Source organism: Rhinopithecus bieti, unplaced genomic scaffold (assembly GCF_001698545.2).
Source record: "Rhinopithecus bieti isolate Rb0 unplaced genomic scaffold, ASM169854v2 scaffold_13247, whole genome shotgun sequence".
Lineage (NCBI taxonomy): Eukaryota > Metazoa > Chordata > Mammalia > Primates > Cercopithecidae > Rhinopithecus > Rhinopithecus bieti.
In genome coordinates this window covers 392,019-415,984 of record NW_016807505.1, presented here as the reverse complement: position 1 = coordinate 415,984, position 23,966 = coordinate 392,019, and the positions used below count along the sequence as shown (strand labels likewise).

Genomic DNA, 23,966 nt, shown 5'->3' with positions numbered 1-23,966 from the left:
CTTTTGCCTGGGGTACTGTCCTGCCCAAGCCTTGGTCACTGCACCATGGTCATCTCATGGCTAGGGATGCAAAGAAATCCATGCCAGAGGGCACCTGTGACTGACGCTGGAAGGGGGCTGAAGAAGCTTTAGCCATCTGCGGCAACAACCATTGCTCTGCACTGTCCTCCAGCACCTTGGAACTCCCCTGTCATCAGCTAATGGAAAATGAAGACCAAGGTCTACCTGAGGCCTGGGCCTCATGCTCTCCTTGGCAGGGGACCTATGACCCAGTCCTCTGCACAAAGATACCCGCTGCGAGGTCCGAGTCTTCCTTCCTGGGAACTCACCAGGCCAAGACCAGCCACACACTCCCCTAGGTCAAAACATTTCCACCTGGTTCCACGGCCACCACATCACAGAGGGGCTGATCCCCCCCTAACTGTCCCACCCATCTATGTCACACAGAGGGAATGTCCTAACATGCATGTGACAGGAGACTTTCATCTGTAAATGCCCTGGGTGGTGGAACCTATGGGAACCAGTGGAAGCTGTCCCTCGCCCGTACAGTCCCTGGGGGAGGCAACGTGCTGGACCTCAGTTCCGATGAGAACGACGGTATGAGTTCTCACTCATTTTGTTCAGCTTTTCCAAGGAATGTTTTTATAGGGGACTCATCATCGATCCAAGCACATTCAAAGGGGCAGGACGTTTGACGTCACAGGCTGGGCAGTGGGTGAGCCAATGACACCTTCGGCCTCCTGGGGAACCCAGAGCCACACCATGGAACAATGGGCACAGACCATCGACTCTGGGAGTGGAATTCACCATGCCATTAGTAGCCCACTGAGAAACAGTTCTTTGCAGGTCTCAGAAATTCAAGACACCTCTGCACACAGGACAGAGGAATGCTTACCATCCTGAGCCACTCACCAGCATGGGGTGCACCAAAGATGCCAGGCCACACCAAATCAACGACTCAAGGCAGCCTCCGTTGGTCAGAAGAATTGACCATCTTCCTTGCCAGCAAGCGGTAGACCTCTCATGACAAAATGCTGCTGAGAAGTGTGCAGAAATCAAATGCATGCTTGAGAAACGGGCCCAGGTTCACTGGTCACCACTTCAATCCCATTCTTTCCCGCAGGAAAACTTGCATGCCGGCGTCTCCTTGGGCTCCATGACAGACTTCCATCTTCATGAATATACCTGACCCACGTCACTCTGTGGACGCCTAGGAAGCACACGTGACCACAACAATAGCACACACCCATTGGTGCATCTATTTGCCTGTGGCTGTGCACGCCTGTGCATGTGTAGGTGTGTCAGAGTGAGTGTGTCTGTGTGTATGTGTCTCCCTCACACACGTTTCCCAACAGCACGTGTGGTCGTAGTCAGCATCCTCCAGACCTGGAAACCATCCCCATGCCTGCAACCAAACGGCTCAGGACACAGGCCTTCAATCAGTAGGATGTGAATTTTGACTTAGGGGTCAGATGGCCATTTGCCTGAGGTCTCTCGACTAACAGCCACCACCCCTGGCACAAGCATACACTCCTCCTCATGGGGCATCTAACGTCGTGACCAGACACTGTCTCTGGCCACCCTCCCAGGTAAGGCACACCTGGAACCAAACCAACCAAAACTCGCCCTGGAAGGCACCTTTGCAATGGCCAGCACACTGATCTTAGACAAGGCATCAAGGGCAGAGACAGTCTTCTGAACCCAACCAAAGGACCTCAAAACACCACTTCCTCCGTCCAATCAATTCACATGCCCACACCATGCCCTCAGGACACACGAAGGGCATGGTTACTTTTCCAACAGCACATTCCCACCTGAACCCCTAAAGACAAGGTGGACAGGACACCATCTTTCATTTTCCTTGCATTGGACACGCCTACAGGGCTTCCCTGCACTAATCTCTGAGCCAACATCCCAAAATGCAGTCAACTTAAAAGCACTACCACCCACCCCAGCGTCGGCAAGTCACCACCACCTCAACACCATCACCAGGTTTACATGCACACAGCTATGAAGTGAGCTGCAAGACATAGAACCACCAAACCTTTCCGACTGTCCTAAGCCAACTATGTGTCATGCCAAAGTGGCACGGCTGTCCTGGCTGCACTGTGATGTCAAACTGGCTAAGTGAGCTGAAACAGTTCACTGCCCTGAGGATGTAGCAGAATCCAATACTGGAACATCACCAACACACAAAGGTGAAGAGGCATCCCAAGTCAAGACTCTCCAAGGAAGGCAGTGCCCCTGGGATAGCACATGCATTGCCTGAAATGCACATGGAACTCCATGAATATGCCTACTGTGACTGGACCCCACTGGCGAGTCCCAGGCCAGGGCCAGGGCACATTCCCTCTGGATGCCTTCAGGATGAAGGCTGCTTTCAAAGCGGGAAATGGGATCCAGAGCAGTATGTGCTCACACGAGCTACAGCAGGTGGGGCCACCTGGCAATGGCAGGCCAAGAGACCACTTCCAGGAACATGTGTACTTCTGCTACTCTGCCAGGAAGACTGGAGTGACCCAGGACCACAGGCATCAGCCTGACCCTTGTGCTCCCTAGGACCTGCCCTTGAAGACTCCCACTGGCCAACCTGTCATCCACCAGAGAAATCCACGAAGACAGCCCATCACCACCGAATGACAGCCCAAGACCACTGACGGCATGTGTGTCCATGTGAGCCCTCTACACCTTTTTCTCTGGGGTACCAGCCTCCTGCCCAGGCTTGGCCACCACACCACAAGAATCTCACAGCTCGAGAGGTGAAAAAATCTGTGCCGGGGGGTCCCTGAAATCAACCCTGAAAGGAGGGACAAAGAGGATTTGGTTGTCTGCCGCAACATCCATTGCTGTGTGCCCTCCCTTATCACCCTTGGCACACCCCTGCCCTCAGCTAACCAAAGATCAAGACCAAGGACTGCCGCAGTTCTGGGCCTCGTGGTCTCCCTGAAAGGAGAACTGGAACATGTACCTGTTCCTCTATGCAAGGATGCCTGCAGCGATTTCCGGGTCTCCCTTCCTGGGAGCTCACCAGGCCAAGGCCAGCCCCACATTCCCCTAAGCCTGAGACATTTCTGTCCACTGCCATGGCCACTATTCCATCACAGAGCAGCCAATCACCCTATGACTCTCTGACCTGTGTACCTCACACAGAGGGAATGTTCCTAATGTGCATATGACAAAAGACTGTCATCTGTGAACGCCGTGGGTGGTGGAAGCTATAGGGACTAGTAGAAGTTGTCCCTCACCACTACAGGCCCCAGAGGAAACAATGTGCTGGACCTCAGTTCCGATGAGAACGACGGTATGAGTTCTCACTCATTTTGTTCAGCTTTTCCAAGGAATGTTTTTTTGAAGGACTCATCATTGATCCAAGCACATTTGAAGAGGCAAGACATTTGACACCACAGGCTGGGCAGTGCGCGAGCCAATGACCTTAAAGGCCTCGGCCATGCCCTTAATGGCCGGAAGAACTGCTCCCTGTGGGTCTCAGAAATCCTAAAGACACCCTCACACAGCATGCGGGACAGAGGACTGCTTACCGTCCTGAGCCATCCACCAGCACAGGGTGCACCGTGGATGCCAGGCCACACCGATTCCACGACTCAGTGGGGACTCCACTGCTCAGAAGAACTGACCATCTGCTGTGCCAGCAGGCAGTGGGCATCACAAGGCAACTGCTCCTGAGAAGTGCAAAGAAATCAAATGCATATTTGAGAAAGAGGCTCACATCCACTGGTCACCATGTCAATGTCATTCTTTCCCGTGGGGCAACTCGTGTCTCTGCTTCTCCCTGGACTCTAGGACTGACCTCCATCTCCATATTCATATCACTACTCTGCTGGGAAGACCAGAACTGACCCAGGGCCATCGACACCATCCTGACACTCACTCACCCAGAGACATGCCCTCAAAGACCCATTCATACCTTACCTATGTCACTCCATGGACACCAATAAGTGTCTGTGGCCTAACGACTGAACATGCCCATTGCCACATCTATTTGTGGCTGTGCACACCTGAGTGTGCATGAGTGTGAGTGTCTCTGTGTGGATGTGTGTCCCCCTCATGCACATGTGTTTCCCACTACTCCAGCAGGCAGTCACAGTCTGTAGCCTCCAGACTGCAACTAACCCCACAAAACCAAAGGCTCAAGACCCTGGCCTTCAATCAATAGAATGTGAACTTTGACCTCAAGGCCATGAGGAAAGAGGTCCAAGGTCCGTTGCCTAACAGCCACCACCCTGGGCACGAACACATGCTCCTCCTCACAGAGCATCTTATGTCACGAACAGACACTGTCTCTGGCCCCTTTACCAGGTGAGGTGCACCTGATGGAAAACCAACCACAACCAGCACTGGAGGGCGCCTTTGCAATGGCCAGCACATGGCTCTGAAACACAGCGTCAAGGCCACAGGTAGTCTTCCCAACCTAGCCAAAGGACCTCAAGACACACACTTCCTTTCCTCCACTCAATCCATGTGCCCACACCGTACCCTCTGGACACCCAAAGACAATGGCTGCCTTTCCAAAAGGATGTCTCCACCTGACTTCCCAAGTACAAGGCAGACAGGATACACCGCCTGTAACATTGTCCTTGCATTGGACACACCCACAGAGTTTCCCTGCACCGACCTCTGAGACAACATCCCATCATGCAGCCAGCGTGACCACAGTACCACCCACCCCCATGCCAGCAAGTGAACATTGCATCAACAGCACCAGGTCTACATGCATACAGCTACTAAGTGAGCTGCAAGATGTACAACAATGAATCCTTTCCAATTTTCCTGTGCCAACTGTGTGTCCTTGAAAGTGGCATGGCTGTCCTGCCTGCTCTGTGACTTCAAACCAGCTATGGGAGCTGAAATGCTTCATCACGCCTAGGGAGTAGCGTAGTCCAACACTAGAACATCACCAGCATGCAGAGGCATGGAGACATGCCAAGTCAAGAGACTCACTGTGGCAATGCCTCTGGGATTGCAAACACACTGCTCGGAATGCACACAGACCTCCATGGATAGCCCCATGCACGACTGGGGCCCACAGGAGAGTCCAGGGCCAGGGCACATTCTCTCTGGACATGTTTGGGATGGAAAGTGGGAATGATACAGAGCAGTATTTGCTCACAAGAGCAGCAGCAGGTGGGGCCGCCCAACAATGCAGGCCAACAGACCATTTCCAGGAAGATGTGCACAACGGTGGAGCCCACTACTTGGCTGGGAAGACCAGAAGTGACCCAGGGCCATGGACACCATCCTGACACTCATTTGCCCAGAGACACGTCCTGAAAGACCTGCCCTGGCTAACCTGTCGTCCACCAGAGAAATCCATGGAAAGCCCATCACTGCCAAATTAAAACCCAATGAGGCTGATGACACTCATATCTATGAGAGCCCTCTAGCACCTTTTCTCTTGGATACCATCCTGTCTACACCTTTACCACCAAAGCACACGTCTCATGGCTCGGGAAGCAAAGAAATCTGTGCTGGGGGAACACTGTGACCAACACTGGTGGAAGAGCTGAAGAGCCATTGGCTGTCTCCTGTGGCACCCACTGCTATGCACTCCCCTGTCCTCAGCTAACCAGAAATCAAGAACAAGGTCTGCCCGAGGCCCGGGCCTTGTGCTCTCCTTGGTAGCACAAGTGAGACCTTGCCCTCTGCACGGAGACTCCAGCCATAAGGGCCAAGCCTCCCTTCCTGAAAGCTCACCAGGCTGAGGTCAGCCGCACACTCCCCTAGGATCACATTTCTCCCCTCTTCCATGGCTGCTGTGCCATCACAGACCAGCCAGTGCCCCCACGAATCTCCCACTCGTGTACCTCACACAGAGGGAATGTTCCTATTGTGCCTGTGATGTGAGACTTTCATCCGTGGACACCCTGGGTGGTGGAACCTATGGGAACCAGTGGAAGCTGTCCCGCGCTCCTACAGTCCCCGGGGGAGGCAACGTGCTGGACCTCAGTTCCGATGAGAACGACGGTATGAGTTCTCACTCATTTTGTTCAGCTTTTCCAAGGAATGTTTTTTTGGGGGACTCATCATCGATCCAAGCACGTTTGAAGAGGCAGGACGTTTGACATCACAGCCTGGGCAGTGGGCGAGCCGATGATGTTAAACAACTTCGGCACCCTGGGGAAGCCAGAGCTGCACCACTGACCAACTGGCACAGACCATCCACTCCGGGAGTGGAACTCGCCATGCTATTAATGGCCTGCTGAGAAACTGTTCCTTGTAGGTCTTGGAAATTCTAAAGCCACCATCTCTCATCACACGGGGCAGAAAAATGCTTACCATCCTGAGCCACCCGCCAGCACAGGGTGCACAGTGGATGCCAGGCCACACGGAATCCATGTGGGCCTATGTTGCTCAGAAGCATCGACCATCTGCCCTGACAGCAGTCAGCAGACCTCCCACGGCAACTGTCCCACGGCAACTGTCCCTGAGAAGTGTAAAGAAATCAAATGCATGCTTGAGAAACAGGCCTAGGTTCACCGGACACTTCAAAGCCATTCTTTCCCACAGAGCAACTCACACACCTGCTTCTCCTTGGCCTCCATGGCTGACCTCCATCTCCATGAATATACCTTACCCGTGTCACTCTGTGGACACCTAAAAGCATGTGTGGCCAGAACCACTGCACGTGCACACTGCTGCATCTATTAGCCTATGACTGTGCCTGTGTGTGTGGGGGGGGGGGATAGAGTGTGAGTATGAGTGTGAATGTATGAGAGTGTGTGTGTATGTGTGAGAATATTAGTTTAAATGGGTGTGTGTTTGTCTCCCTAATGTACCTGTGGGTGCCAACACCACAATGGGCAGTTATAGTTTGTAGCCTCCAGACCTGATCCACCCAGCAACCTGATGGCTCAGACCCAGGCCTTCAATAAGTGGGATGTGAACTCTGACCTTGGGGCCATGTGGAAACAGGTCACAGGTCTCTCACCTAGCAGCCACCACCTCTGGCAGGAGCACAGGCTACTCCTCTTCCTCATGGGGATGCTGATGTCATCACAAGACACTGTCTCTGACCACTCTCTTAGGTGAGGTGCACCTGGTGCAAAACCAACCACAACCAGCTCCAGAGGGGACCTTTGCAAAGTCCAGCACGTCGGTCTGAAACTCAGCATCAAGGCCAGAGGCAAGACTAGCAACCCAGCCACAGGCCCTCAAGATCCACGCATCCTCCCCTCCACTCAGTCCATGTGCCCACACTGTGCCCTCGGGACACCCAAAGAAAATGGCTGCTTTTCCAACAGGACGTCCCTACCTGAATCCCAAGGACCAGGTTGACAAGACACACCGCCTGTCATCATTCTTGCATTGGACACACCCACAGGGCATCCCTGCACTGACCTCAGAAGCAATGACCCATCATGCAGCCAATCTGAACGCACTACTACCCACCCCGACACTGGCAAGTCAACACTGCATCAACACCACCCAGTCCACACACATGCGGCTACTAAGTGAGCTGTGAGCTGTAGAACCACCAATCCTTTCCAACTTTCCTAAGCCAACCATGTGCACTTGAAAGTGGCATAGCTGTCATGGCTACACTGTGAATTCAAACTGGTTAAGGGAGCTAAAATGCTTCATCATGCATAGGGCATAACGGAATCCAACACTGGAGCATCGCCAACGTGCAGAGGCACGGAGGCATCCCAAGTCAAGAGACTTTCTGTGGCAACACCTCTGGGATTGCACACGCGTTTCCCGGAATGGACACGGACCTCCATGGACAGGCCCACATGTGACTGGAGACCACAGGAGGGTACTCGGCCTGGGCCAGGGCACATTCTCACTGGACACCTTCGGGACAGATGCTGCTTTCAAAGTGAAAAAAAGGATTAAGAGCAGTATTTGCTCACACGAGCTGCAGCAAGTGGGGCGCCTGGCAATGGCAGGCCAAGAGACCATTTCCTGGAAGATGTACACAACAGTGGAGTCCATTACTCTGCCAGGAAGATCGGAGTGACACAGGGCCACAGGCAGCAGCCCAAACCTCACACACCTGGGAACTTCCCTTGAAGACCCCTGCTGCCCAACCTGTCATCCAACAGAGAAATACACAGAAAGGACAGCACCACCGAATGACAGCCCAAGACCACTGATGGCACACACCTGTCCACGTGAGCCCCCACCACCTTTTCTCTGGAATACCAGAGAATACGTCTTACCCAGGTATCCGCCACACCACCAGCATCTCACAGCTCAGGAGGTAAAGAAATCCATGCTGGGGTGACCCTGGGACCAATGCTGGGAGGAGGGGCGAAGAGGCTTTGGCCATCTGCTGCAACACCCATTGCTCTGCACTCTCCCCCGTCACCCCTGGCACTCCCCTGTCCTCAGCTCACTGAAAAGCAAGACCAAGGTCTGCCTGAAGCTAACGCCTCACGCTCTCCATAGTAGGGGGACCAGGACCCTCTCCTGTGTGTGAGGATGCCTGACACAAGGTCCAGGTCTCCCTTCCTAGCAGCTCACCAGGCCCAGGTCTGCCACACACTCCTCTAGGCCTGCGATTTTTCTGTCTGCTTCAACAGCCGCCACGCCATCACACAGCAGTCAGTCCCTCCATGACTCTCCTAATTGTGTACCTCACACAAAGGGAATGTTCCTAATGTGTGTGTAATGGGAGACATTTACTTGCAGAAGCCCTGGGTAGTGGAACCTACAGGGACCAGTGGAAGTTGTCCCTCACTCCAACAGTCTCTGCTAGAGGCAACGTGCTGGACCTCAGATCCGATGAGAACGACGGTATGAGTTCTCACTCATTTTGTTCAGCTTTTCCAAGGAATGTTTTTATGGAGGACTCATCATCGATCCAAGCACATTTGAAGAGGAAGGATGTTCGACACCATGCCGTCAGTGGCCTCATGAGAAACAGCTCATGGTGGGTCTTGGAAATCCAAAAGACACCCTCACTCAGCACATGGGGCAGAGAAATGCTTACCGTCCTGAGCGATCCACCAGCACGAGGTGCACCCAGGAAGCCAGACCACACTGACTCCAGGACCCTGCAGGGCCTTTGTGGCTCAAAAGAATTGACCATCTTCCTTCCAGCAGGCAGCGGGCCTCCCATGGCAACTGCCCCTGAGAAGTGTAAAGAAATGAAATACACACTTGAGAAACAGGCCCAGTTCCACTGGTCAAAACTTCAGTGCCATTCGCTCATGTGTGGCAACTTGCAAGTCTTCCTTCTGTTGGCCTCCGTTAGTGACTTCTGTTTCCATGATTGTACCTTACTAGTGGCACTCTGCAAACACTTCAGAGCTGCATGTGGCACCAGAATGACCGCACACACCCATTGCTGAGTGACTGTGTGTGTGTGTGTGTATCTCTCCCTCATGCACATGTGTTTCCCAACACATAAGTTTCCCAACATGGCAACATACAATCAGAGTCTGCGGCCTCCAGGCCTGAGCCCCCATCAAACGGACAATTCAAGACCAAGACCTTCAATCAACAGGATGTAAACTCTGACCTTGGGCCGTGCAGACATAGGCCCAAGGTCCCTCACATAACAGCCACCATCCCTAGAGCCTGAGCACAAGCTCCTATCTCGACAGGGCATCCTGAGTCCCTGACCAGACAACTGCGCTGGGCGACTCCCACGTGCAAAGGTGCAGCTGCGCGCACAAAACCAATCACAACCAGCCACTGGAGCATGCCTTTGACAATAGCAGGACCGTGACTCTGAAAGTGCGGCATCAAGAACCAGAGCATTGCCGCCCGAATCTTCTAGGCAAACGACCTCCAGACATGGGCTTCCTCTCTTCCACTCAGTCAATATACCTGCATCATGCACTCAGGACACCTGAAGGGAATGGCTGCTTTTCCCACAGGATGTCCCTGCCTAACGCCCCAAGGACCAGGCAGACAGGACACATGGCCTTCCATCATCCTTGCATCGATCACACTCAAAGGCCTTCCTTCCACCGACCTCTGAACCAACATCCCACCATGCAGCCAATTTGGATGCAGTACCATCCTCCCCAACACCTGCTGGTCAACACCATCTGACAACCACCACCAAGTCTATAAGCACGTGGCTACTAAGTGAGCTGCGAGCCACAGAATGACCAATCCTTCCCAACTTTCCTAAGCCACTGGCATGCCTTTCAACATGACATGACTGTCCTGGCTGCGCTGAGACTAATGGGGTTGAAACACTTCATCACACCTAGGACGTAGCTAAATCCAACATTTGAATATCACCAACATGCAGAGAAGTGGAAGCATCCCAAGTCAAGGGACTCTCCATGGAAGGCACCTGGGATTAAATACGCATTGTCTGGAATGCACACGGACCTCCATGGACAGCTCCAAGTGTGATGGAATCCCACAGGAGAGTTCTGAGCAAGGGCCAGGGCCAGGGCCAGGGCACATTCCCTCTGAAAGTCTTTGGGATGGAAGCTGTTTCAAAGCGGGAAGTAAGATCCACAGCAGTCATTTGCTCACATGAGCTGCAGCGTGTCGGGCTGCTCGGCAATGGTGGGCCAAAGAGACCATTTCCAGGAAGATGTGCACAATGGTGGAGCCCTCTACTCTCCCAAGAAGACCAAAAGCTGTATCCACAGGATACAGCCCGACACTCATGCTCCTTGGATCTGCCCTAGAAAACACCACAGGCTGACCTGTCATCCACAAGAGAAATCCATGGAAAGCCCAGCACTGCCAAATGACAGCCCAAGACCACTGATGACACGCATGTCCATGTGAGCCCTCTACCACCTTTGCTCTGAGGTACTACTGTCCTGCCCAGGCTCAGCCACTACACCATGGGCAACTCATGGCTCAGGAGGCAAAGAAATCCCTGCCGGGGGGGTCCCTGTAACCAACACTGGGGCAAAGGTTAAGAGGCTTTGGCTGTCTGCCACAACACCCATTGCTCTCCATTGTCCCCCATCACTTTGGCACTCCCCTCTCCTCAGATAACTGAAAATCGAGACCAAGGTCTGTCTGAGGTCTGGGCCTTTTGCTCTCCTTGGCATAAAAACAAAGACCCAGTCCTCTGCGTACAGATGCGCATCGGGAGGTCAGGGTCTCCCTTCCTGGGAGCTCATCAAGCCAAGATCAGGTGCACACGATCCTAGGTCTGCATTTCCACCCGCTTCTACAGCCACCATGACATCACAGAGCAGCCGATACCCCCATGACGCTCTTACTCGTGTACCTCACACAGACGGAATGTTCCTATTGTGCCTGTGACGTGAGACTTTCATCCGTGGACGCCCTGGGTGGTGGAACCTATGGGAACCAGTGGAAGCTGCCCCGCGCTCCTACAGTCCCCGGGGGAAGCAACGTGCTGGACCTCAGTTCCGATGAGAACGACGGTATGAGTTCTCACTCATTTTGTTCAGCTTTTCCAAGGAATGTTTTTATAGGGGACTCATCATCGATCCAAGCACATTCAAAGGGGCAGGACGTTTAACACCACAGGCTGGGTAGGGGGCAAGCTGATGACGTTAAAAAACTTCGGCCTCCGGGGGAAGCCAGAGCCATGCCACTGAACAATGCGCACAGACCGTTCACTTTAGGAGTGGAACTCACCATGCCCTCAGTGGCCTGCTGAGAAACAGCTCCTTTCAGGTCTCAGAAATCCCACCCCCCACTCAGCACGTGGCGCAGAGGAATGCTTACCGTCCTGAGCCATCCACCAGCAGGGGGCGCACCGTGGATGCTAAGCCACACCAACTCCAGGACTTCCGGGGCCTCTGTGGCTCAGAAGAGATGACCATGTTCATTGCCAGCATATGGCAGGTGTCCCATGATAACTGTCCCTGAGAAGTATAAAGAAATCAAATGCACGCTTGAGAAATGGGTCCAGGTTCACTGGTCGCTTTAATGCCACCCTTTTCCACAGAGCAACTCACATGCCCACTTCTCCTTGGCCTCCATGATGGACCTCCATCTTTATAAACATACCTGACAGTGTCACTTTCTAGACACCTAGGAAGCGTGTGTGGCCAGAACGACCACATGCACCTGTTGCTGTGTCTATTTGCCTGTGACTGCACATGACTGTGTGTTTGATAGTGTGAGCATGTGTGTTTCCCTCATGCACATGTGTTTCCCACACCGCAACAGGAAGTCATAGTCTGCAGCCTCCAGACCTGAAGCCCCTGCAACCCAAAGGCTCAAAATCAAGGTCTTCAATCAGTAGGATGTGAACTTTGACTTCGGGGCCATGAGGACATAGGCCTGAGGTCCCTCACCTACCAGCCACCACCCCTGGAGTGAGCACATGCTCTTCCTCATGGGGCACCTGATGTTGTGACCTGACACTGTCTCTGGCCACACTCCCAGGTGAGGCTCACTTGACGAAAAACCAACCACAACCAGCACTTGAGGGCGCCTTCTCAATGACCAACCCATCAGTCTGAAAATGGCATCAGGCCAGAGCCAATCTTCCCAACCTAGCCAAACGATCTCAAGACGCGGGCTTCCTCCCCTCCACTCAGTCCACGTGCTTGCACTGTGCCTTCATGACACCCGAAGGGAATGGCTGCTCTCCAACAGGACATCCCCGCCCAAGGACCAGGCTGACAGGACACACTGCTTTCCATTGTCCTTGCATTGGTTACATCCACAGGGCTTAAACTCTGAGGCAACATCCCATTATGCAGCCAACTTGACTGCACTACCACCCGCCCCAACTCCTGCAACTCTACACTACCTCAGCTCCATCACCAGATCTACATATACACGGCTACTAATAAGCTGCAATCTGCAGAACCACTAATCCCTTCCAACATTTCTAATGCAGTCATGGGCCCCTCAACATGATATGGCTGTCCTGGCTGCACTGTGACATCAAATTGTTTAAGAGAGCTGAAATGCTTCATCACCCTTAGGGTGTAGCAGAATGCAACACTGGAACATTACCAACACAGGAGGTGCAGGGGCATCCCAAGTCAAGGAACTCTCTATGGCAGGCCCCTGGAATGGCATACATGTTGCCTGGAATGTACCCGGATCTCCATGGATAGCCCCATGTGTGACCAATGCCCACAGAAGAGTTCTGGGCCAGGGCCAGGGCACATACCCTCTGGACGCCTTGAGGATGGAAGTTGCTTTCAAAGTGGGAAAGACGATCCAGAGCCACATTTGCTCACACGAGCTGCAGCAGGTGGGGGTGCCCGGCAATGGCAAACCAAGAGACCATTTCCAGGAAGATGTGCACAATGGTGGAGCCCATACAATGTCAGGAAGACGAGAAGTGACTGAGGGCCAGGGGCACGAGTCTGACCCTCATATTCCCTGGGATCTGCCCTCTAAGATCGCTGCTGGCCAACTTGTCATCCACTAGAGAAGTAAATGGAAAGCCCATCACTGCTGAACAACAGCCCAACAATGCTGATGACACACATGTCCACGAGCCCCCTACCGCCTCCTCTGTGGGGTACCTTCCAGTACAGGCTTCCCCCATGGCACCAGGGGCATCTCACGGTTCAGGGGATGAAGAAATCCCTGCTGGGGGGCCTCCATGACCGGACGCTGGGTGGAGGGCCAAAGCAGCTTTGGCTGTCACAACACCCTTTGTTAATACACTGTCCCCCATCATCCTTGACACTCCCTTGTCCTCAGCAAACCAAAACTCAGGACCAACATCTGCCTGAGACATGGTCCTGGTGCTCTCCCCAGCAAGAAAACAAGGACCCAGTCCTCTGCTCAGAGATGCCTGCCATGAGGACCAGGTCTCCCTTCCAAAGAGCTCACCAAGCCAAGATCAGGCGCAGGCTACCCTAGGCCTGCAGTATCTCGATCCCTTCCACGGCTATGGCACCATCACAGAGCAGTCGCTCCCCCCAGGACTCTCCCTACTGTGTACCTCACACAAAGGGAATGTTCCTAACCTCTGTGTGATGGAGCCTTTAGCCTGTGGATGCCCTGGGTGGTGGAACCTATGGGAATCAGTGGAAGCTGTCCCTCGCTCCTACAGTCCCTGGGGAAGGCAACGTGCTGGACCTCAGATCCGATGAGAACGACGGTATGAGTTCTCACTCATTTTGTTCAGCTTTTCCAAGGAATGTTTTTTTGGGGGACTCATCATCGATCCAAGCACATTTGAAGAGGCAGGACATTTCACACCACAGGCCGGGCAGTGGGTGAGCCAATGACGTTAAAGACCTTCGGCCCCCATAGAGCCGTGCCACTGAGCAATGAGTGCAGATTATTCACTCCAGGAGAGGAAGTCGTCAAGCCATTAGTGGTTAGCTGAGAACCTGCTCCTTCCTTATGGGTCTTGGAAATCCGAAAGACACCCTCACTCAGCATGCAGGGCAGAGAAATGCTTACCGTCCTGAGTCACCCGCCAGCATGCGGTGCACTGTGGATGCCAGGCCACACAAAATCCAGGACTCCATGTGGCCTTCGTTGCTCAGAAAAATTGAGTGTCTTCCTTAAAGCAGTTACACCACACCTCCCACAGCAATTGCCTCTGAGAAGTGTAAAAAAATCAGATAACACGCTTGAGAAATGAGCCCAGGTCCACTGGTCAACACTTCAATCCCATTCTTTCCCGCGGGGCAGCGCGCACACCTGTTATTCCCTGGCTTCCACGATACTTTACACGTGTTACTCTGTGGATACCTAAAAGCATGTGTGGTCACACACGCCCATTGCTACGTGTATTTGCCTGTGGTTCGGCATGCCTGTGTGCATGTGTGTGTGTATATATGAATGTACGTGTGTGTGTCTCCCTCACGCATATTTGTTCCTGACACATGTGTTTCCCAACACAGTCATAGTCTGCAGCCTCCTGGCCTGACAACCCGCCAATCCGAAAGTTGAAGGACTTCAATCAGGAGGATGTAAATTTTGACATGGAAGCCATGCAGACATAGGCCTGAGGTGGCTCGCCTACCAGCCACCTCCCCTAGTGTGAGTACATGCTCCTCCTCACGGGACATCCGATGTCCTGAGCAGACACTGTCTCTAGCAGCCCTCTCAGGTGAGGCATACATGGTGGAAAACCAATCACAACCTGCGCTGGAGGGGGACTTTGCAATGGCCAGCACATCGGTCTGAAACTCGGCGTCAGGGCCAGAGGTGGTCTTCCCAACCTAGTCAAAGGACCTCAAGACACGGGCTTCCCCCCTCCACTCAGTCCATGTGCCTGCACCATGCCCTCTGGACATACAAAGGGAATGGCTGCTTTTCCAACAGGACGTCCCCCAACCGATGTCCCAAGGACCAGGCAGACAGGACACATTGTTGTTCATTTTCCTTGCACTGGACACACCCACAGGGCTACCCTGTACTGACCTCTGAGGCAACAACCCATCATGCCGCTAACTTGACTGCACTACTACCTGCCGCAATGCCTGAAAGTCAACACTGCCTGAACGCCACCACTGGGTCTACATGCAGGCAGCTAGTGAGTGAGCTGCGAGCTCAGAACCACCCATCCTTTCCAACACTCCTAAGCCATCCGCATGCCCTTCAACATGGCGTGGCTGTCCTGGCTGCGCTGAGACTTCAAACCAGTTAAGGGAGCCAAAACAGTTCATCACCCCCTAGGGTGTAGTGGAGTCCAACACTTAAATATTGCCAACATGCAGAGGTGCAAGGCATCCCAAGTCAAAGGAATCTGTGGCAGCACCCCTGGGATTCAACACGTGTTGCATGGAATGCATAGACCTCCTTGGATAGCCCCAAGTGTGACCGGCACCCATGGCAAGAGACTTGGGCCAGAGCCAGGGCAGGGCATATTCACTCTGGACCTTCAGGACGGAAGCTGCCTTATAAGCAGGAAAGAGGATCCAGAGCAGTATTTGCTCACATGAGCTGCAGCAGGTGGAGCTGCCCAACGATGGCGGGCCAAGAGATCATTTATAGGAAGATTTGTACAACGGAGGAGCCCATTACTCTCTCGGGAAGGCTGGAAGTGATCCAGGGCCACAGGCACCAACTTGATCCCCATGCTCCCTAGGATCTGGCCTCAAAGACCTCTGATGGTCAACCTGTCATCCACCAGAAAAATCCACGGAAAGCCCATCACCACCAAAAGACAGCCCAAGTCTGCTAATGACACTCACGTCCATGTGAGCCCTCTATCACCTTTTCTCTGGAGTACCTTCCTGCTCAAGACTCCGCCATTGCACCACAGGCATCTCACAGCTCAGGAGGCAAAGAAATCCCTTCCAGGGGGGCTCCTGTGACCGATGCTGGAGGGTGGGATGAAGAGGCTTTCACCGTCTGCCAAGACACTGCTCTGCACTCTCCCCTATCATCTTGGAACTCCCCTGTTCTCAACTAATCAAAAATCAAGACCAAGGTCTGCCTGAGGTCTGGGCCTTGGGCTCTCCTCCACATGAAAACAGACACCCGGTCTTCTGCACTGAGATGACCACTGTGAAGTCTGGGACTTCCTTCTGGGAGCTTACCAGCAGCACACTCCCCTATGCTGGCAACAATTCTGCCTGCTTCCACGGCCACCACGCCATCACAGAGCAGCCAAATGCCCCATGACTCTCCCACCCATGTACCTCACACAGAGGGAATGTTCCTAATGTGCCTGTGACATGAGACTTTTGTCTGTGGATGCCCTGGGTGGTGAAACCTATGGGAACCAGTGGAAGCTGTCCCTTGCTCTTACAGTCCCCGGGGGAGGCAACGTGCTGGACCTCAGTTCCGATGAGAACGACGGTATGAGTTCTCACTCATTTTGTTCAGCTTTTCCAAGGAATGTTTTTTTGGGGGACTCATCATCGATCCAAGCACATTCAAAGGGGCAGGACGTTTGACACCACAGGCCGGGAAGGAGCGAGTCAATGACCTTAAAGACATTCAGCATACTGGGGAAGCCAGAGCCACACCACTGAGCAATGGGCACAGACCATCCACTCTAGGAGTGGAACTCGTCATGCCATTTGCTGCTGAGAAACAGATCCTTGAAGGTCTAGGACATCCAAAAGCCACCCTTATTCAGCACACGGGGCAGAGGAATGCTTACCATATTGAGCCATCCACCAGCATTGAGTGCGCCATGGACGCCAGGCCACAGTGACTGCAGGACTCTGCAGGGCCTCCATTGCTCAGAAGAATCAACCATCTTCCTTGCCAGCAGGCGGTGGGGCTCCCACGGCAACTTCTCCAGGGAATTGTAAAGAAATCAAATACACACTTGAGAAACAGGCCCAGGTAAAATGCTCACCACTTTCATGCCATTCACTCCCGTGGGTCAACTAGTGCACCTGCTTGTCCTTGGCCTCCATGACTGATCTCCAACTTTATGAATATACCTTACCCATGTCATTCTGTGGACACCTAGGGAGTATGTGTGGCCAGAACTACTGCACACGCCTGTTTCTGTGTCTATTTGCCTTTTTCTGTGGGCTCGTGCGTGTGTGTGTCATTTTGTGTGTGTTGTTTCATTGTGTGTGTGTGACTGCGTGTGTGTGTCATTTTCTGTCTGTGTGTTGTGAGTTTCACTGTGTGCGTGTGTGTGTGTGTGTGTCCCTCCCTGGGGTGCACATATGTTTCAGAACACTGCAAAGGGCCATCATAGCCTGCAGCCTCCAGGTCTGACCCTGAAACAACCGGACAGCTCAAGAACAAGGTCTTCAATCAGTAGGATGTGATCTCTGACGTCAGGCCATGCAGACATAGGTCTGAGGTCCCTCACCTAACAGCCACCACTCCTGGTGCGAGCACACGCTCCTCCTCCTGGGGCTGCTGATGTCTGGAACTGACATTGTCTCTGGCCACTCTCCCAGGCGAGGTGTACCTAGTCGAAAACCAACCACAACTAGCACTGGGGAGCGCCATCACAACAGCCAGCACGTCAGTCTGAAACTTGGCATCAAGCCCAGGGGCAGTCTTCCCCATGTAGCCAAGGGACCTCAAGACATGAGCTTCTTTCCCTCCACTCAGTCCTGGTGCCTGCACCATGCCCTCAGGACATCCGAAGGTAATGCCTCCTTTTATTACAGGATGATCCCTACAAGGACCAAGCAGACAGGACACATCACCTTCCATCACCCTTGCCTTGATCACATCCACAGGATTTTTATGCACTGACCTCCCAGCCAAAGTCCCATCATGCAGCCAACTTGACGGCACTATCACTCGCCCCAATGCCCCCAGGTCAACACCGCCTCAACACCACCACCGGGACTAATTAATATTGTCAAAATACCCACAATACCTGAAGTTATCTACTGATTCAGTATAATTCCCATCAAAATCACAATCACATTTTTCCACAGATAGAGAAAAAATCGTACAATTTATCTGGATCCACAAGAGACCCAAAATGATTTCCAAATATATAACAAAGCTATAGTAATTCAAAATACTAGAATACTGGCAAAAACCAGATATAATCTAACGGAAAAGAAAGAATGCAGAAATAAATCCACGTACTCCACTCAATGTATCCTTGACATGGGTGCTCAGAGCACGGTTTCTCTAACTAATCATATTTGGCATACCGGATATCCACAAATTAAAAAAAAAAAAAGGAAACTGTATCCTTACCTCACAACATACACAAAAATCAACTCAAAATAAATCAAGTATTTAAAGATACATCTTGACATTGTAAAACTAGAAGACAACACATGGAAACCCTTCTTGTTTTTGTCAATCATTTTTTGAATATGACACTAAAAGTATAACCAACAAAAGCAAAAATACATAAGCAAGACTATATCAAATCTAAAACATTTGTACATGAAAGGAAACATCAACAGAATGAAAGAGGAAACGTACAAAATGAGAGAAATATTTGCATATCATATATCTCATAAGGCTTTCATATGTAGGATGGGCATGGTAACTTATGCCTAAAATGTCAACACTTTCGGGGCCATGGTTTGAAGATTCCTTGAGCCTATGAGTTTGAAACCAGCCTGCACAACACAGTGAGACCACCCCCCCATCTCTACCAAAAAAAAAAAAAAATTAAAAAACAATTAGCTAGATGTGTTGGCATGTGCCTGTGGTCCCAAGAGCATGAGGTGGGAGGCTCTCTAGCACCTGGGAAATTGAGGCTGCAGTGAGCCATGATTTTGGCAATGCTTTCCATGCTGAGCAACACAGCAAGATTTGTTTCAAAAAAGAAACGAAGGAAGGAAGGAGAGGGGAGGGGAGGGGAGGAAGAGAGGAGGAAGGGGACAAAGGGAGGAAGGAGGGGGAGGGGGAGGGGAAGGGGAAGGGAAGGTGGGAGAGGGTAAGCGGGAGAGGGAGGAGAGGGGGAGAGGGGGAAAGGGAAAGGGAGAGGAGAGAGGGAAAAGGGAGAGGAGAGAGGAAAGGGGAGAGCGAGAGAGGGAGGGGGAAGAGGAGAGAGGAGGAGAGGGAGAGAGGAGGGGGGAGAGGGAATGGGAGGGGGAAGAGGGAAAAGGGGAGGGGAGAGGAAAAGGGGGAGGGAGGGAGGAGGAGAGGGAAGAGCGGAGGGAGGGAGGGGAGAGGGCGAGGGGAGAGAATGGGGCGGCGATGAAGGGTGACGAGGGGGAGGGTGAGGAGGGGGAGGGTGAGAGGCGGGAGTGGGAGGGGGAGAGGGGAGGATGGGGAGGAGGGGAGGGGAGTGAGCCGTCAGAGGAGGAGGAGAGGGGAGGGGGGAGAGGGCGGAGGGGCCTCGAGGGGAGGGAGGGACCGGGCTGGGAGAGGAGGAGGATGGAGCGGCGGAGAGGGGAATGGGAGGCGATGAAAGGGTCGAGGAGGCGACCGGGTGGAGGAGGGAGAGGGTTGAGGGAGAGGGGAGGGAGAGGGAGGGAGAGAGGAGGGGAAGAGGGAAGGGAGAGGGAAGGGAGGAGGGGAGGGGGAGAGGGAATGGGGGAGGGATGAAGGGTGAGAGGGAGGGGAGGGAGAGGGGAGGCGGAGGGGAGGGGAGGGGGAGAGGGGGAGGGGAGAGAGGGGAGGAGAGGGAGGAGGGAGGGGAGGAGGAGAGGGAGGGGAGAGGAGGGGAGAGGGAGGGGGAGAGGGAGGGAGAGAGGGAGAGAGGGAGAGGGAAGGAGAGAGGAGGTGGCGAGAGAGGGAGGGGAGAGGAAGGGGGAGAGGGAAGGGGAGAGGAGGGGAGAGAGAAGGGAGAGGGGAGGGAGAGGAGAGGGGAGGAGAGGGCAGGGGAGGCGAGGGGGAGGAGAGGAGGGAGGGGAGGGGGAGGTGGGAGAGGGGAGGGGAGGGAGGAGAGGGGAGAGGGGATGAGGAGGGGGAAGGGAGGAGGGGGGAGAGGGAGGAGGAGGGAGGAGGGGAGGGGAGAGAGGGGTGAGAGGGAGGAGGAGGGGATGAGAGAGGGTGGAGGAGAGGAGGAGGAGGGTGGGGGAGAGGAGACGAGGTGAAGGAGAGGAGAGAGGGGAGGAAGAGGGGAGGGGTGAGAGAGGGGAGAGGAGAGGAGAGGAGAGGGGGAGAGGAGAGAGGGAGGGAGACGAGGAGGGGGAGACGGAGGAGAGAGGGAGGAGGAGAGGGGGTGAGGGAGGGGGAGGGAGAGCGAGGCAGGGAAGCGGCAGGGAGGGGAGGGCAGGGAAGGGAGGGAGGAAGGAAGATAGAAATAACTCAGATAACTCAACAACAAAAACCTTGATTTTTAAAAATGGACAAAGTAATTGAATAGGCTTTTTTCCAAAGAAGATAAACAAATGGCCAACAGCTATATGAAAACATGCTCAGTATCACTCATTACTAAACAAATGCAAATCAAATCCATAACAACATTTCACCTCACACCCATTAGAAGATACAACTGAAAAACAATAGGCAGGGTGTGGTGGCTCAGGCCTGTAAGCCCAGCATTTTGGGAGGCCGAGGCAGGTGGATCACCTGAGTTCAGGAGTTCAAGGCCAGCCTGGCCAATATGGTGAAACCTTGTCTCTACTAAAAGTACAAAAATTAGCCGGGCATGGTGGTAGCTACTCGGAGAGGCTGAGGCAGGAGAATTGCTTGAACCCAGGAGACAGAGGTTGCAGTGAACCAAGACAGTGTCATTGTACTCCAGCCTGGACAACGAGAATGAAATAAAAAACAGTAAGTGTTGGTGACTTTGTGGAGAAACTGGAACCTTTGCATGCTGTTGACGGGAACATAAAATGGTACAGTCACTGTGGAAAAATATATGGAGGTTCCTGAAAAATTTAAAATAGAATTACCATATGATCCAGCAAAGTAATTCAAAGCAAGATCTCAAAGATACATCTGCATATCCATATTCACTGTAGCACTATTCTTAATGCCCAAGATAAGGAAAACCTGACATCGCCACAAAATAGCATTTTATTTTCTTAAAGAAGGCATTTGCTAGGTATAGAACCATATCACTGGTGAAGACAGATCATTGACAAACTATGCATTGAACAGAGGCCTAATATCCTGAATCTACAGGGCACTTAAATAAATCAACAAGCAAAAATCAACCCCATTAAAAGGCACTTTTCTAAAGAAGATATAGAATGGTCAACAAACATGAAAAAAATGCTCTTAGTATCACTAATCGTCAGAGAAATTCAAATCAAAACCACAATAAGGGGCAGATGCGGTCTCTCACATCTGTAATTCCAGCAGTGGGAGCCTAAGGTGGTGGATCACGTGAGGTGAGGGGTTCGAGACCACCCTGGCCAACATGGTGAAACCCCGTCTGTACCAAAAATACAAAAATTAGCTGGGTATGGTGGCACATGCCTGCAGTCCTAGCTACTTGGGATTCTAAGGCAGGAGAATCGCTTGAACCAGGGAGGCATAGGCTGCAGGGAGCCGAGATCACACCACTGCATTCCACCCTGGGAGACTCTGCCTCAAAACAAAAAAACAAACAACAACAAAATCCACAATAAGATCATATCTCACAATGTCAAAATGGCTACTATTAAAAGTGAAAAAGAAAAAGATCCTGGCAAGCCTGAAGAAAAAGGGGAACGTTTAAACACTACTGGTGGGAATGTAAATTAGTCCGGTCACTGAGGAAAAAACAGTCTGAGGATTTCTCAAATAATTTAAACAGAGCTACAGTTTCACCCAGCAATCCCATTTCTGGTATATACCCAAAAGAAAATAAATCATTCTACCAAAAAGACACAGGCACTTCTATGTTCATCACTGTGGTATTCACAATAGCAAAGACACACAATCAACCCAGGTACCCAGGACTGGTTGTAGTAGTCAGGGCTCCCTAGAGGAACAAGACTAATAGGAGAGATGTGTATCTAAAAGGGAGTTTATTAAGGAGAACTGACTCACACCATCAGAAGGTGAAGTCCCATAATAGTCCCTCTGCATGCTGAGGGGCAAGGAAGCCAGTCTGAGTCCCAAAACCTCAAAAGTCAGGAAGCCAACAGTGTGCGCTGAGAGCCCCTTGCAAATAACTGGTGTAAGTCCAAGAGTACAAGAGCTTGAAGTCCAATGTTTGAGGGCACCAAGCATCCAGCACAGGTGAACAAGGAAGGCCAGAAGACTCAAGACAGTCTGGTCCTGCCACATTTTTCTGCTTGCTTTATTCTACCAGCACTAGCAGCTGGTTAGACTGTGCCCACCCAGATTGAGGGTGAACCTATCTCTCCCAATTCACTGACTCAAATGTTTATCTCCTTTGGCAACACCTTCACAGACACATCCAGGAACATACTTTTTTGCATCCTTCAATCCAATTAAGTTGACGCTCAATATGAACCATCACACGGGTAGATTGGACATAGAAAACATGGACCATATTCACCATGGAATAGTATGCAACCATAAAAAAGAATGAAATCATGTTCTTTGCAGCAACATGAATAGAGCTGGAGGCCATAATCCTAAGCACAGTGATGCAGGAACAGTAAACTAAATACCACACATTCTCACTTACAAGTGGGAGCTAAACATTGAGCACACATGGACATAAATATGGGAACAAGGGACACTGTGGAATACTAGAGGGTTCCGTTTGGGTGGTGGATTTAAAAACTACCTATAGGGCTGAGGCAGGAGAATGGCGTAAACCCGGGAGGCGGAGCTTGCAGTAAGCTGAGATCCAGCCACTGCACTCCAGCCCGGGCTGCAGAGCGAGACTCCGTCTCAAAAAAAAAAAAAAAAAAAAAAAAAAAAAACTACCTATAGGGTAGGTGTGGTGGCTCACACCTGTAATCCCAGCACTTCGGGAGGCCAAGGCGGGTGAATGACTTGAGGTCAGGAGTTCGAGACCAGCCTGGCCAACATGGTGATACCCCATCTTGACAAAAAAGCAAAAACAAAAATCAACCAGGTGCGGTAATGCACACCTGTTATCCTAGCTACTTGCGAGGCTGAGGCATGAGAATCGTTTGAATCTGGAAGACGGAGGTTGCAGTGAGTAGAGATTATGCCACTGCACTCCAGCCTGGGCAACACAGTGAGACTCAAACAAAATAAAGAAAAAACACTACCTGTCAAGTTGTATGTTCACACATTAATCCCATAACAAATTTGTGCATGTACCCCCTGAATCTAAAATACAAGTTGGAATTTTAAAAAGAAAGAAATTGAATTTAAGTATTCCTTTCCTGCTAGATACAAAATTGCTGTTGTTTGTCCTTTCCAACAAGACAACATAAATAAAATGGAAATTACCCTATAAAATAGGAGTAAAGCAGGGAATTATACAATGATTTAAAAAGCCAATTCCTTTTTTTTTTTTTGAGACAGAATCTCACTCTGTCACCCAGGCTAGAGAGCAGTGGCATGATCTTGGCTCATTGCAACTCCACCTCCTGGGTTCAAGTGATTCTTATGTATCAGCCATCCAAGTAGCTGGGATTACAGGTGTGCACCACAATGCCTGGCTAATTTTCGTATTTTTAGTAGAGACAGGCTTTCACCATGTTGGGACAGGCTGGTCTTGAACTGCTGGCCTCAGAGATCCACCCACCTCAGCTTTCCAAAGTGCTGGGATTACAGACATAAGCCACCGTGCCCGGCCCCAATTCTTGAAGAAGAAATAATTATCTTTAACAAAACAGCATCAACAACTCTGAGCGGAAAACTGACAGAATTAGAAGGAAAAATAAATAAGTCCA

At 51.9% G+C, this 23,966-nt stretch overlaps 1 long non-coding RNA gene across 1 annotated transcript; it reads right to left on the bottom strand.

Moving 5' to 3' along the window:
* Positions 1-1,044: 1,044 nt before the first annotated feature.
* LOC108535952 (uncharacterized) lies at positions 1,045-19,051 on the bottom strand. The gene is made up of 7 exons (XR_001887368.1): positions 16,961-19,051; positions 14,302-14,443; positions 11,644-11,783; positions 8,954-9,093; positions 6,295-6,442; positions 3,540-3,680; positions 1,045-1,210 (listed from the first exon to the last, which is right to left on the bottom strand). It is a non-coding gene; the product is annotated as an uncharacterized LOC108535952 (long non-coding RNA).
* Between the last annotated feature and the right edge of the window lie 4,915 nt (positions 19,052-23,966).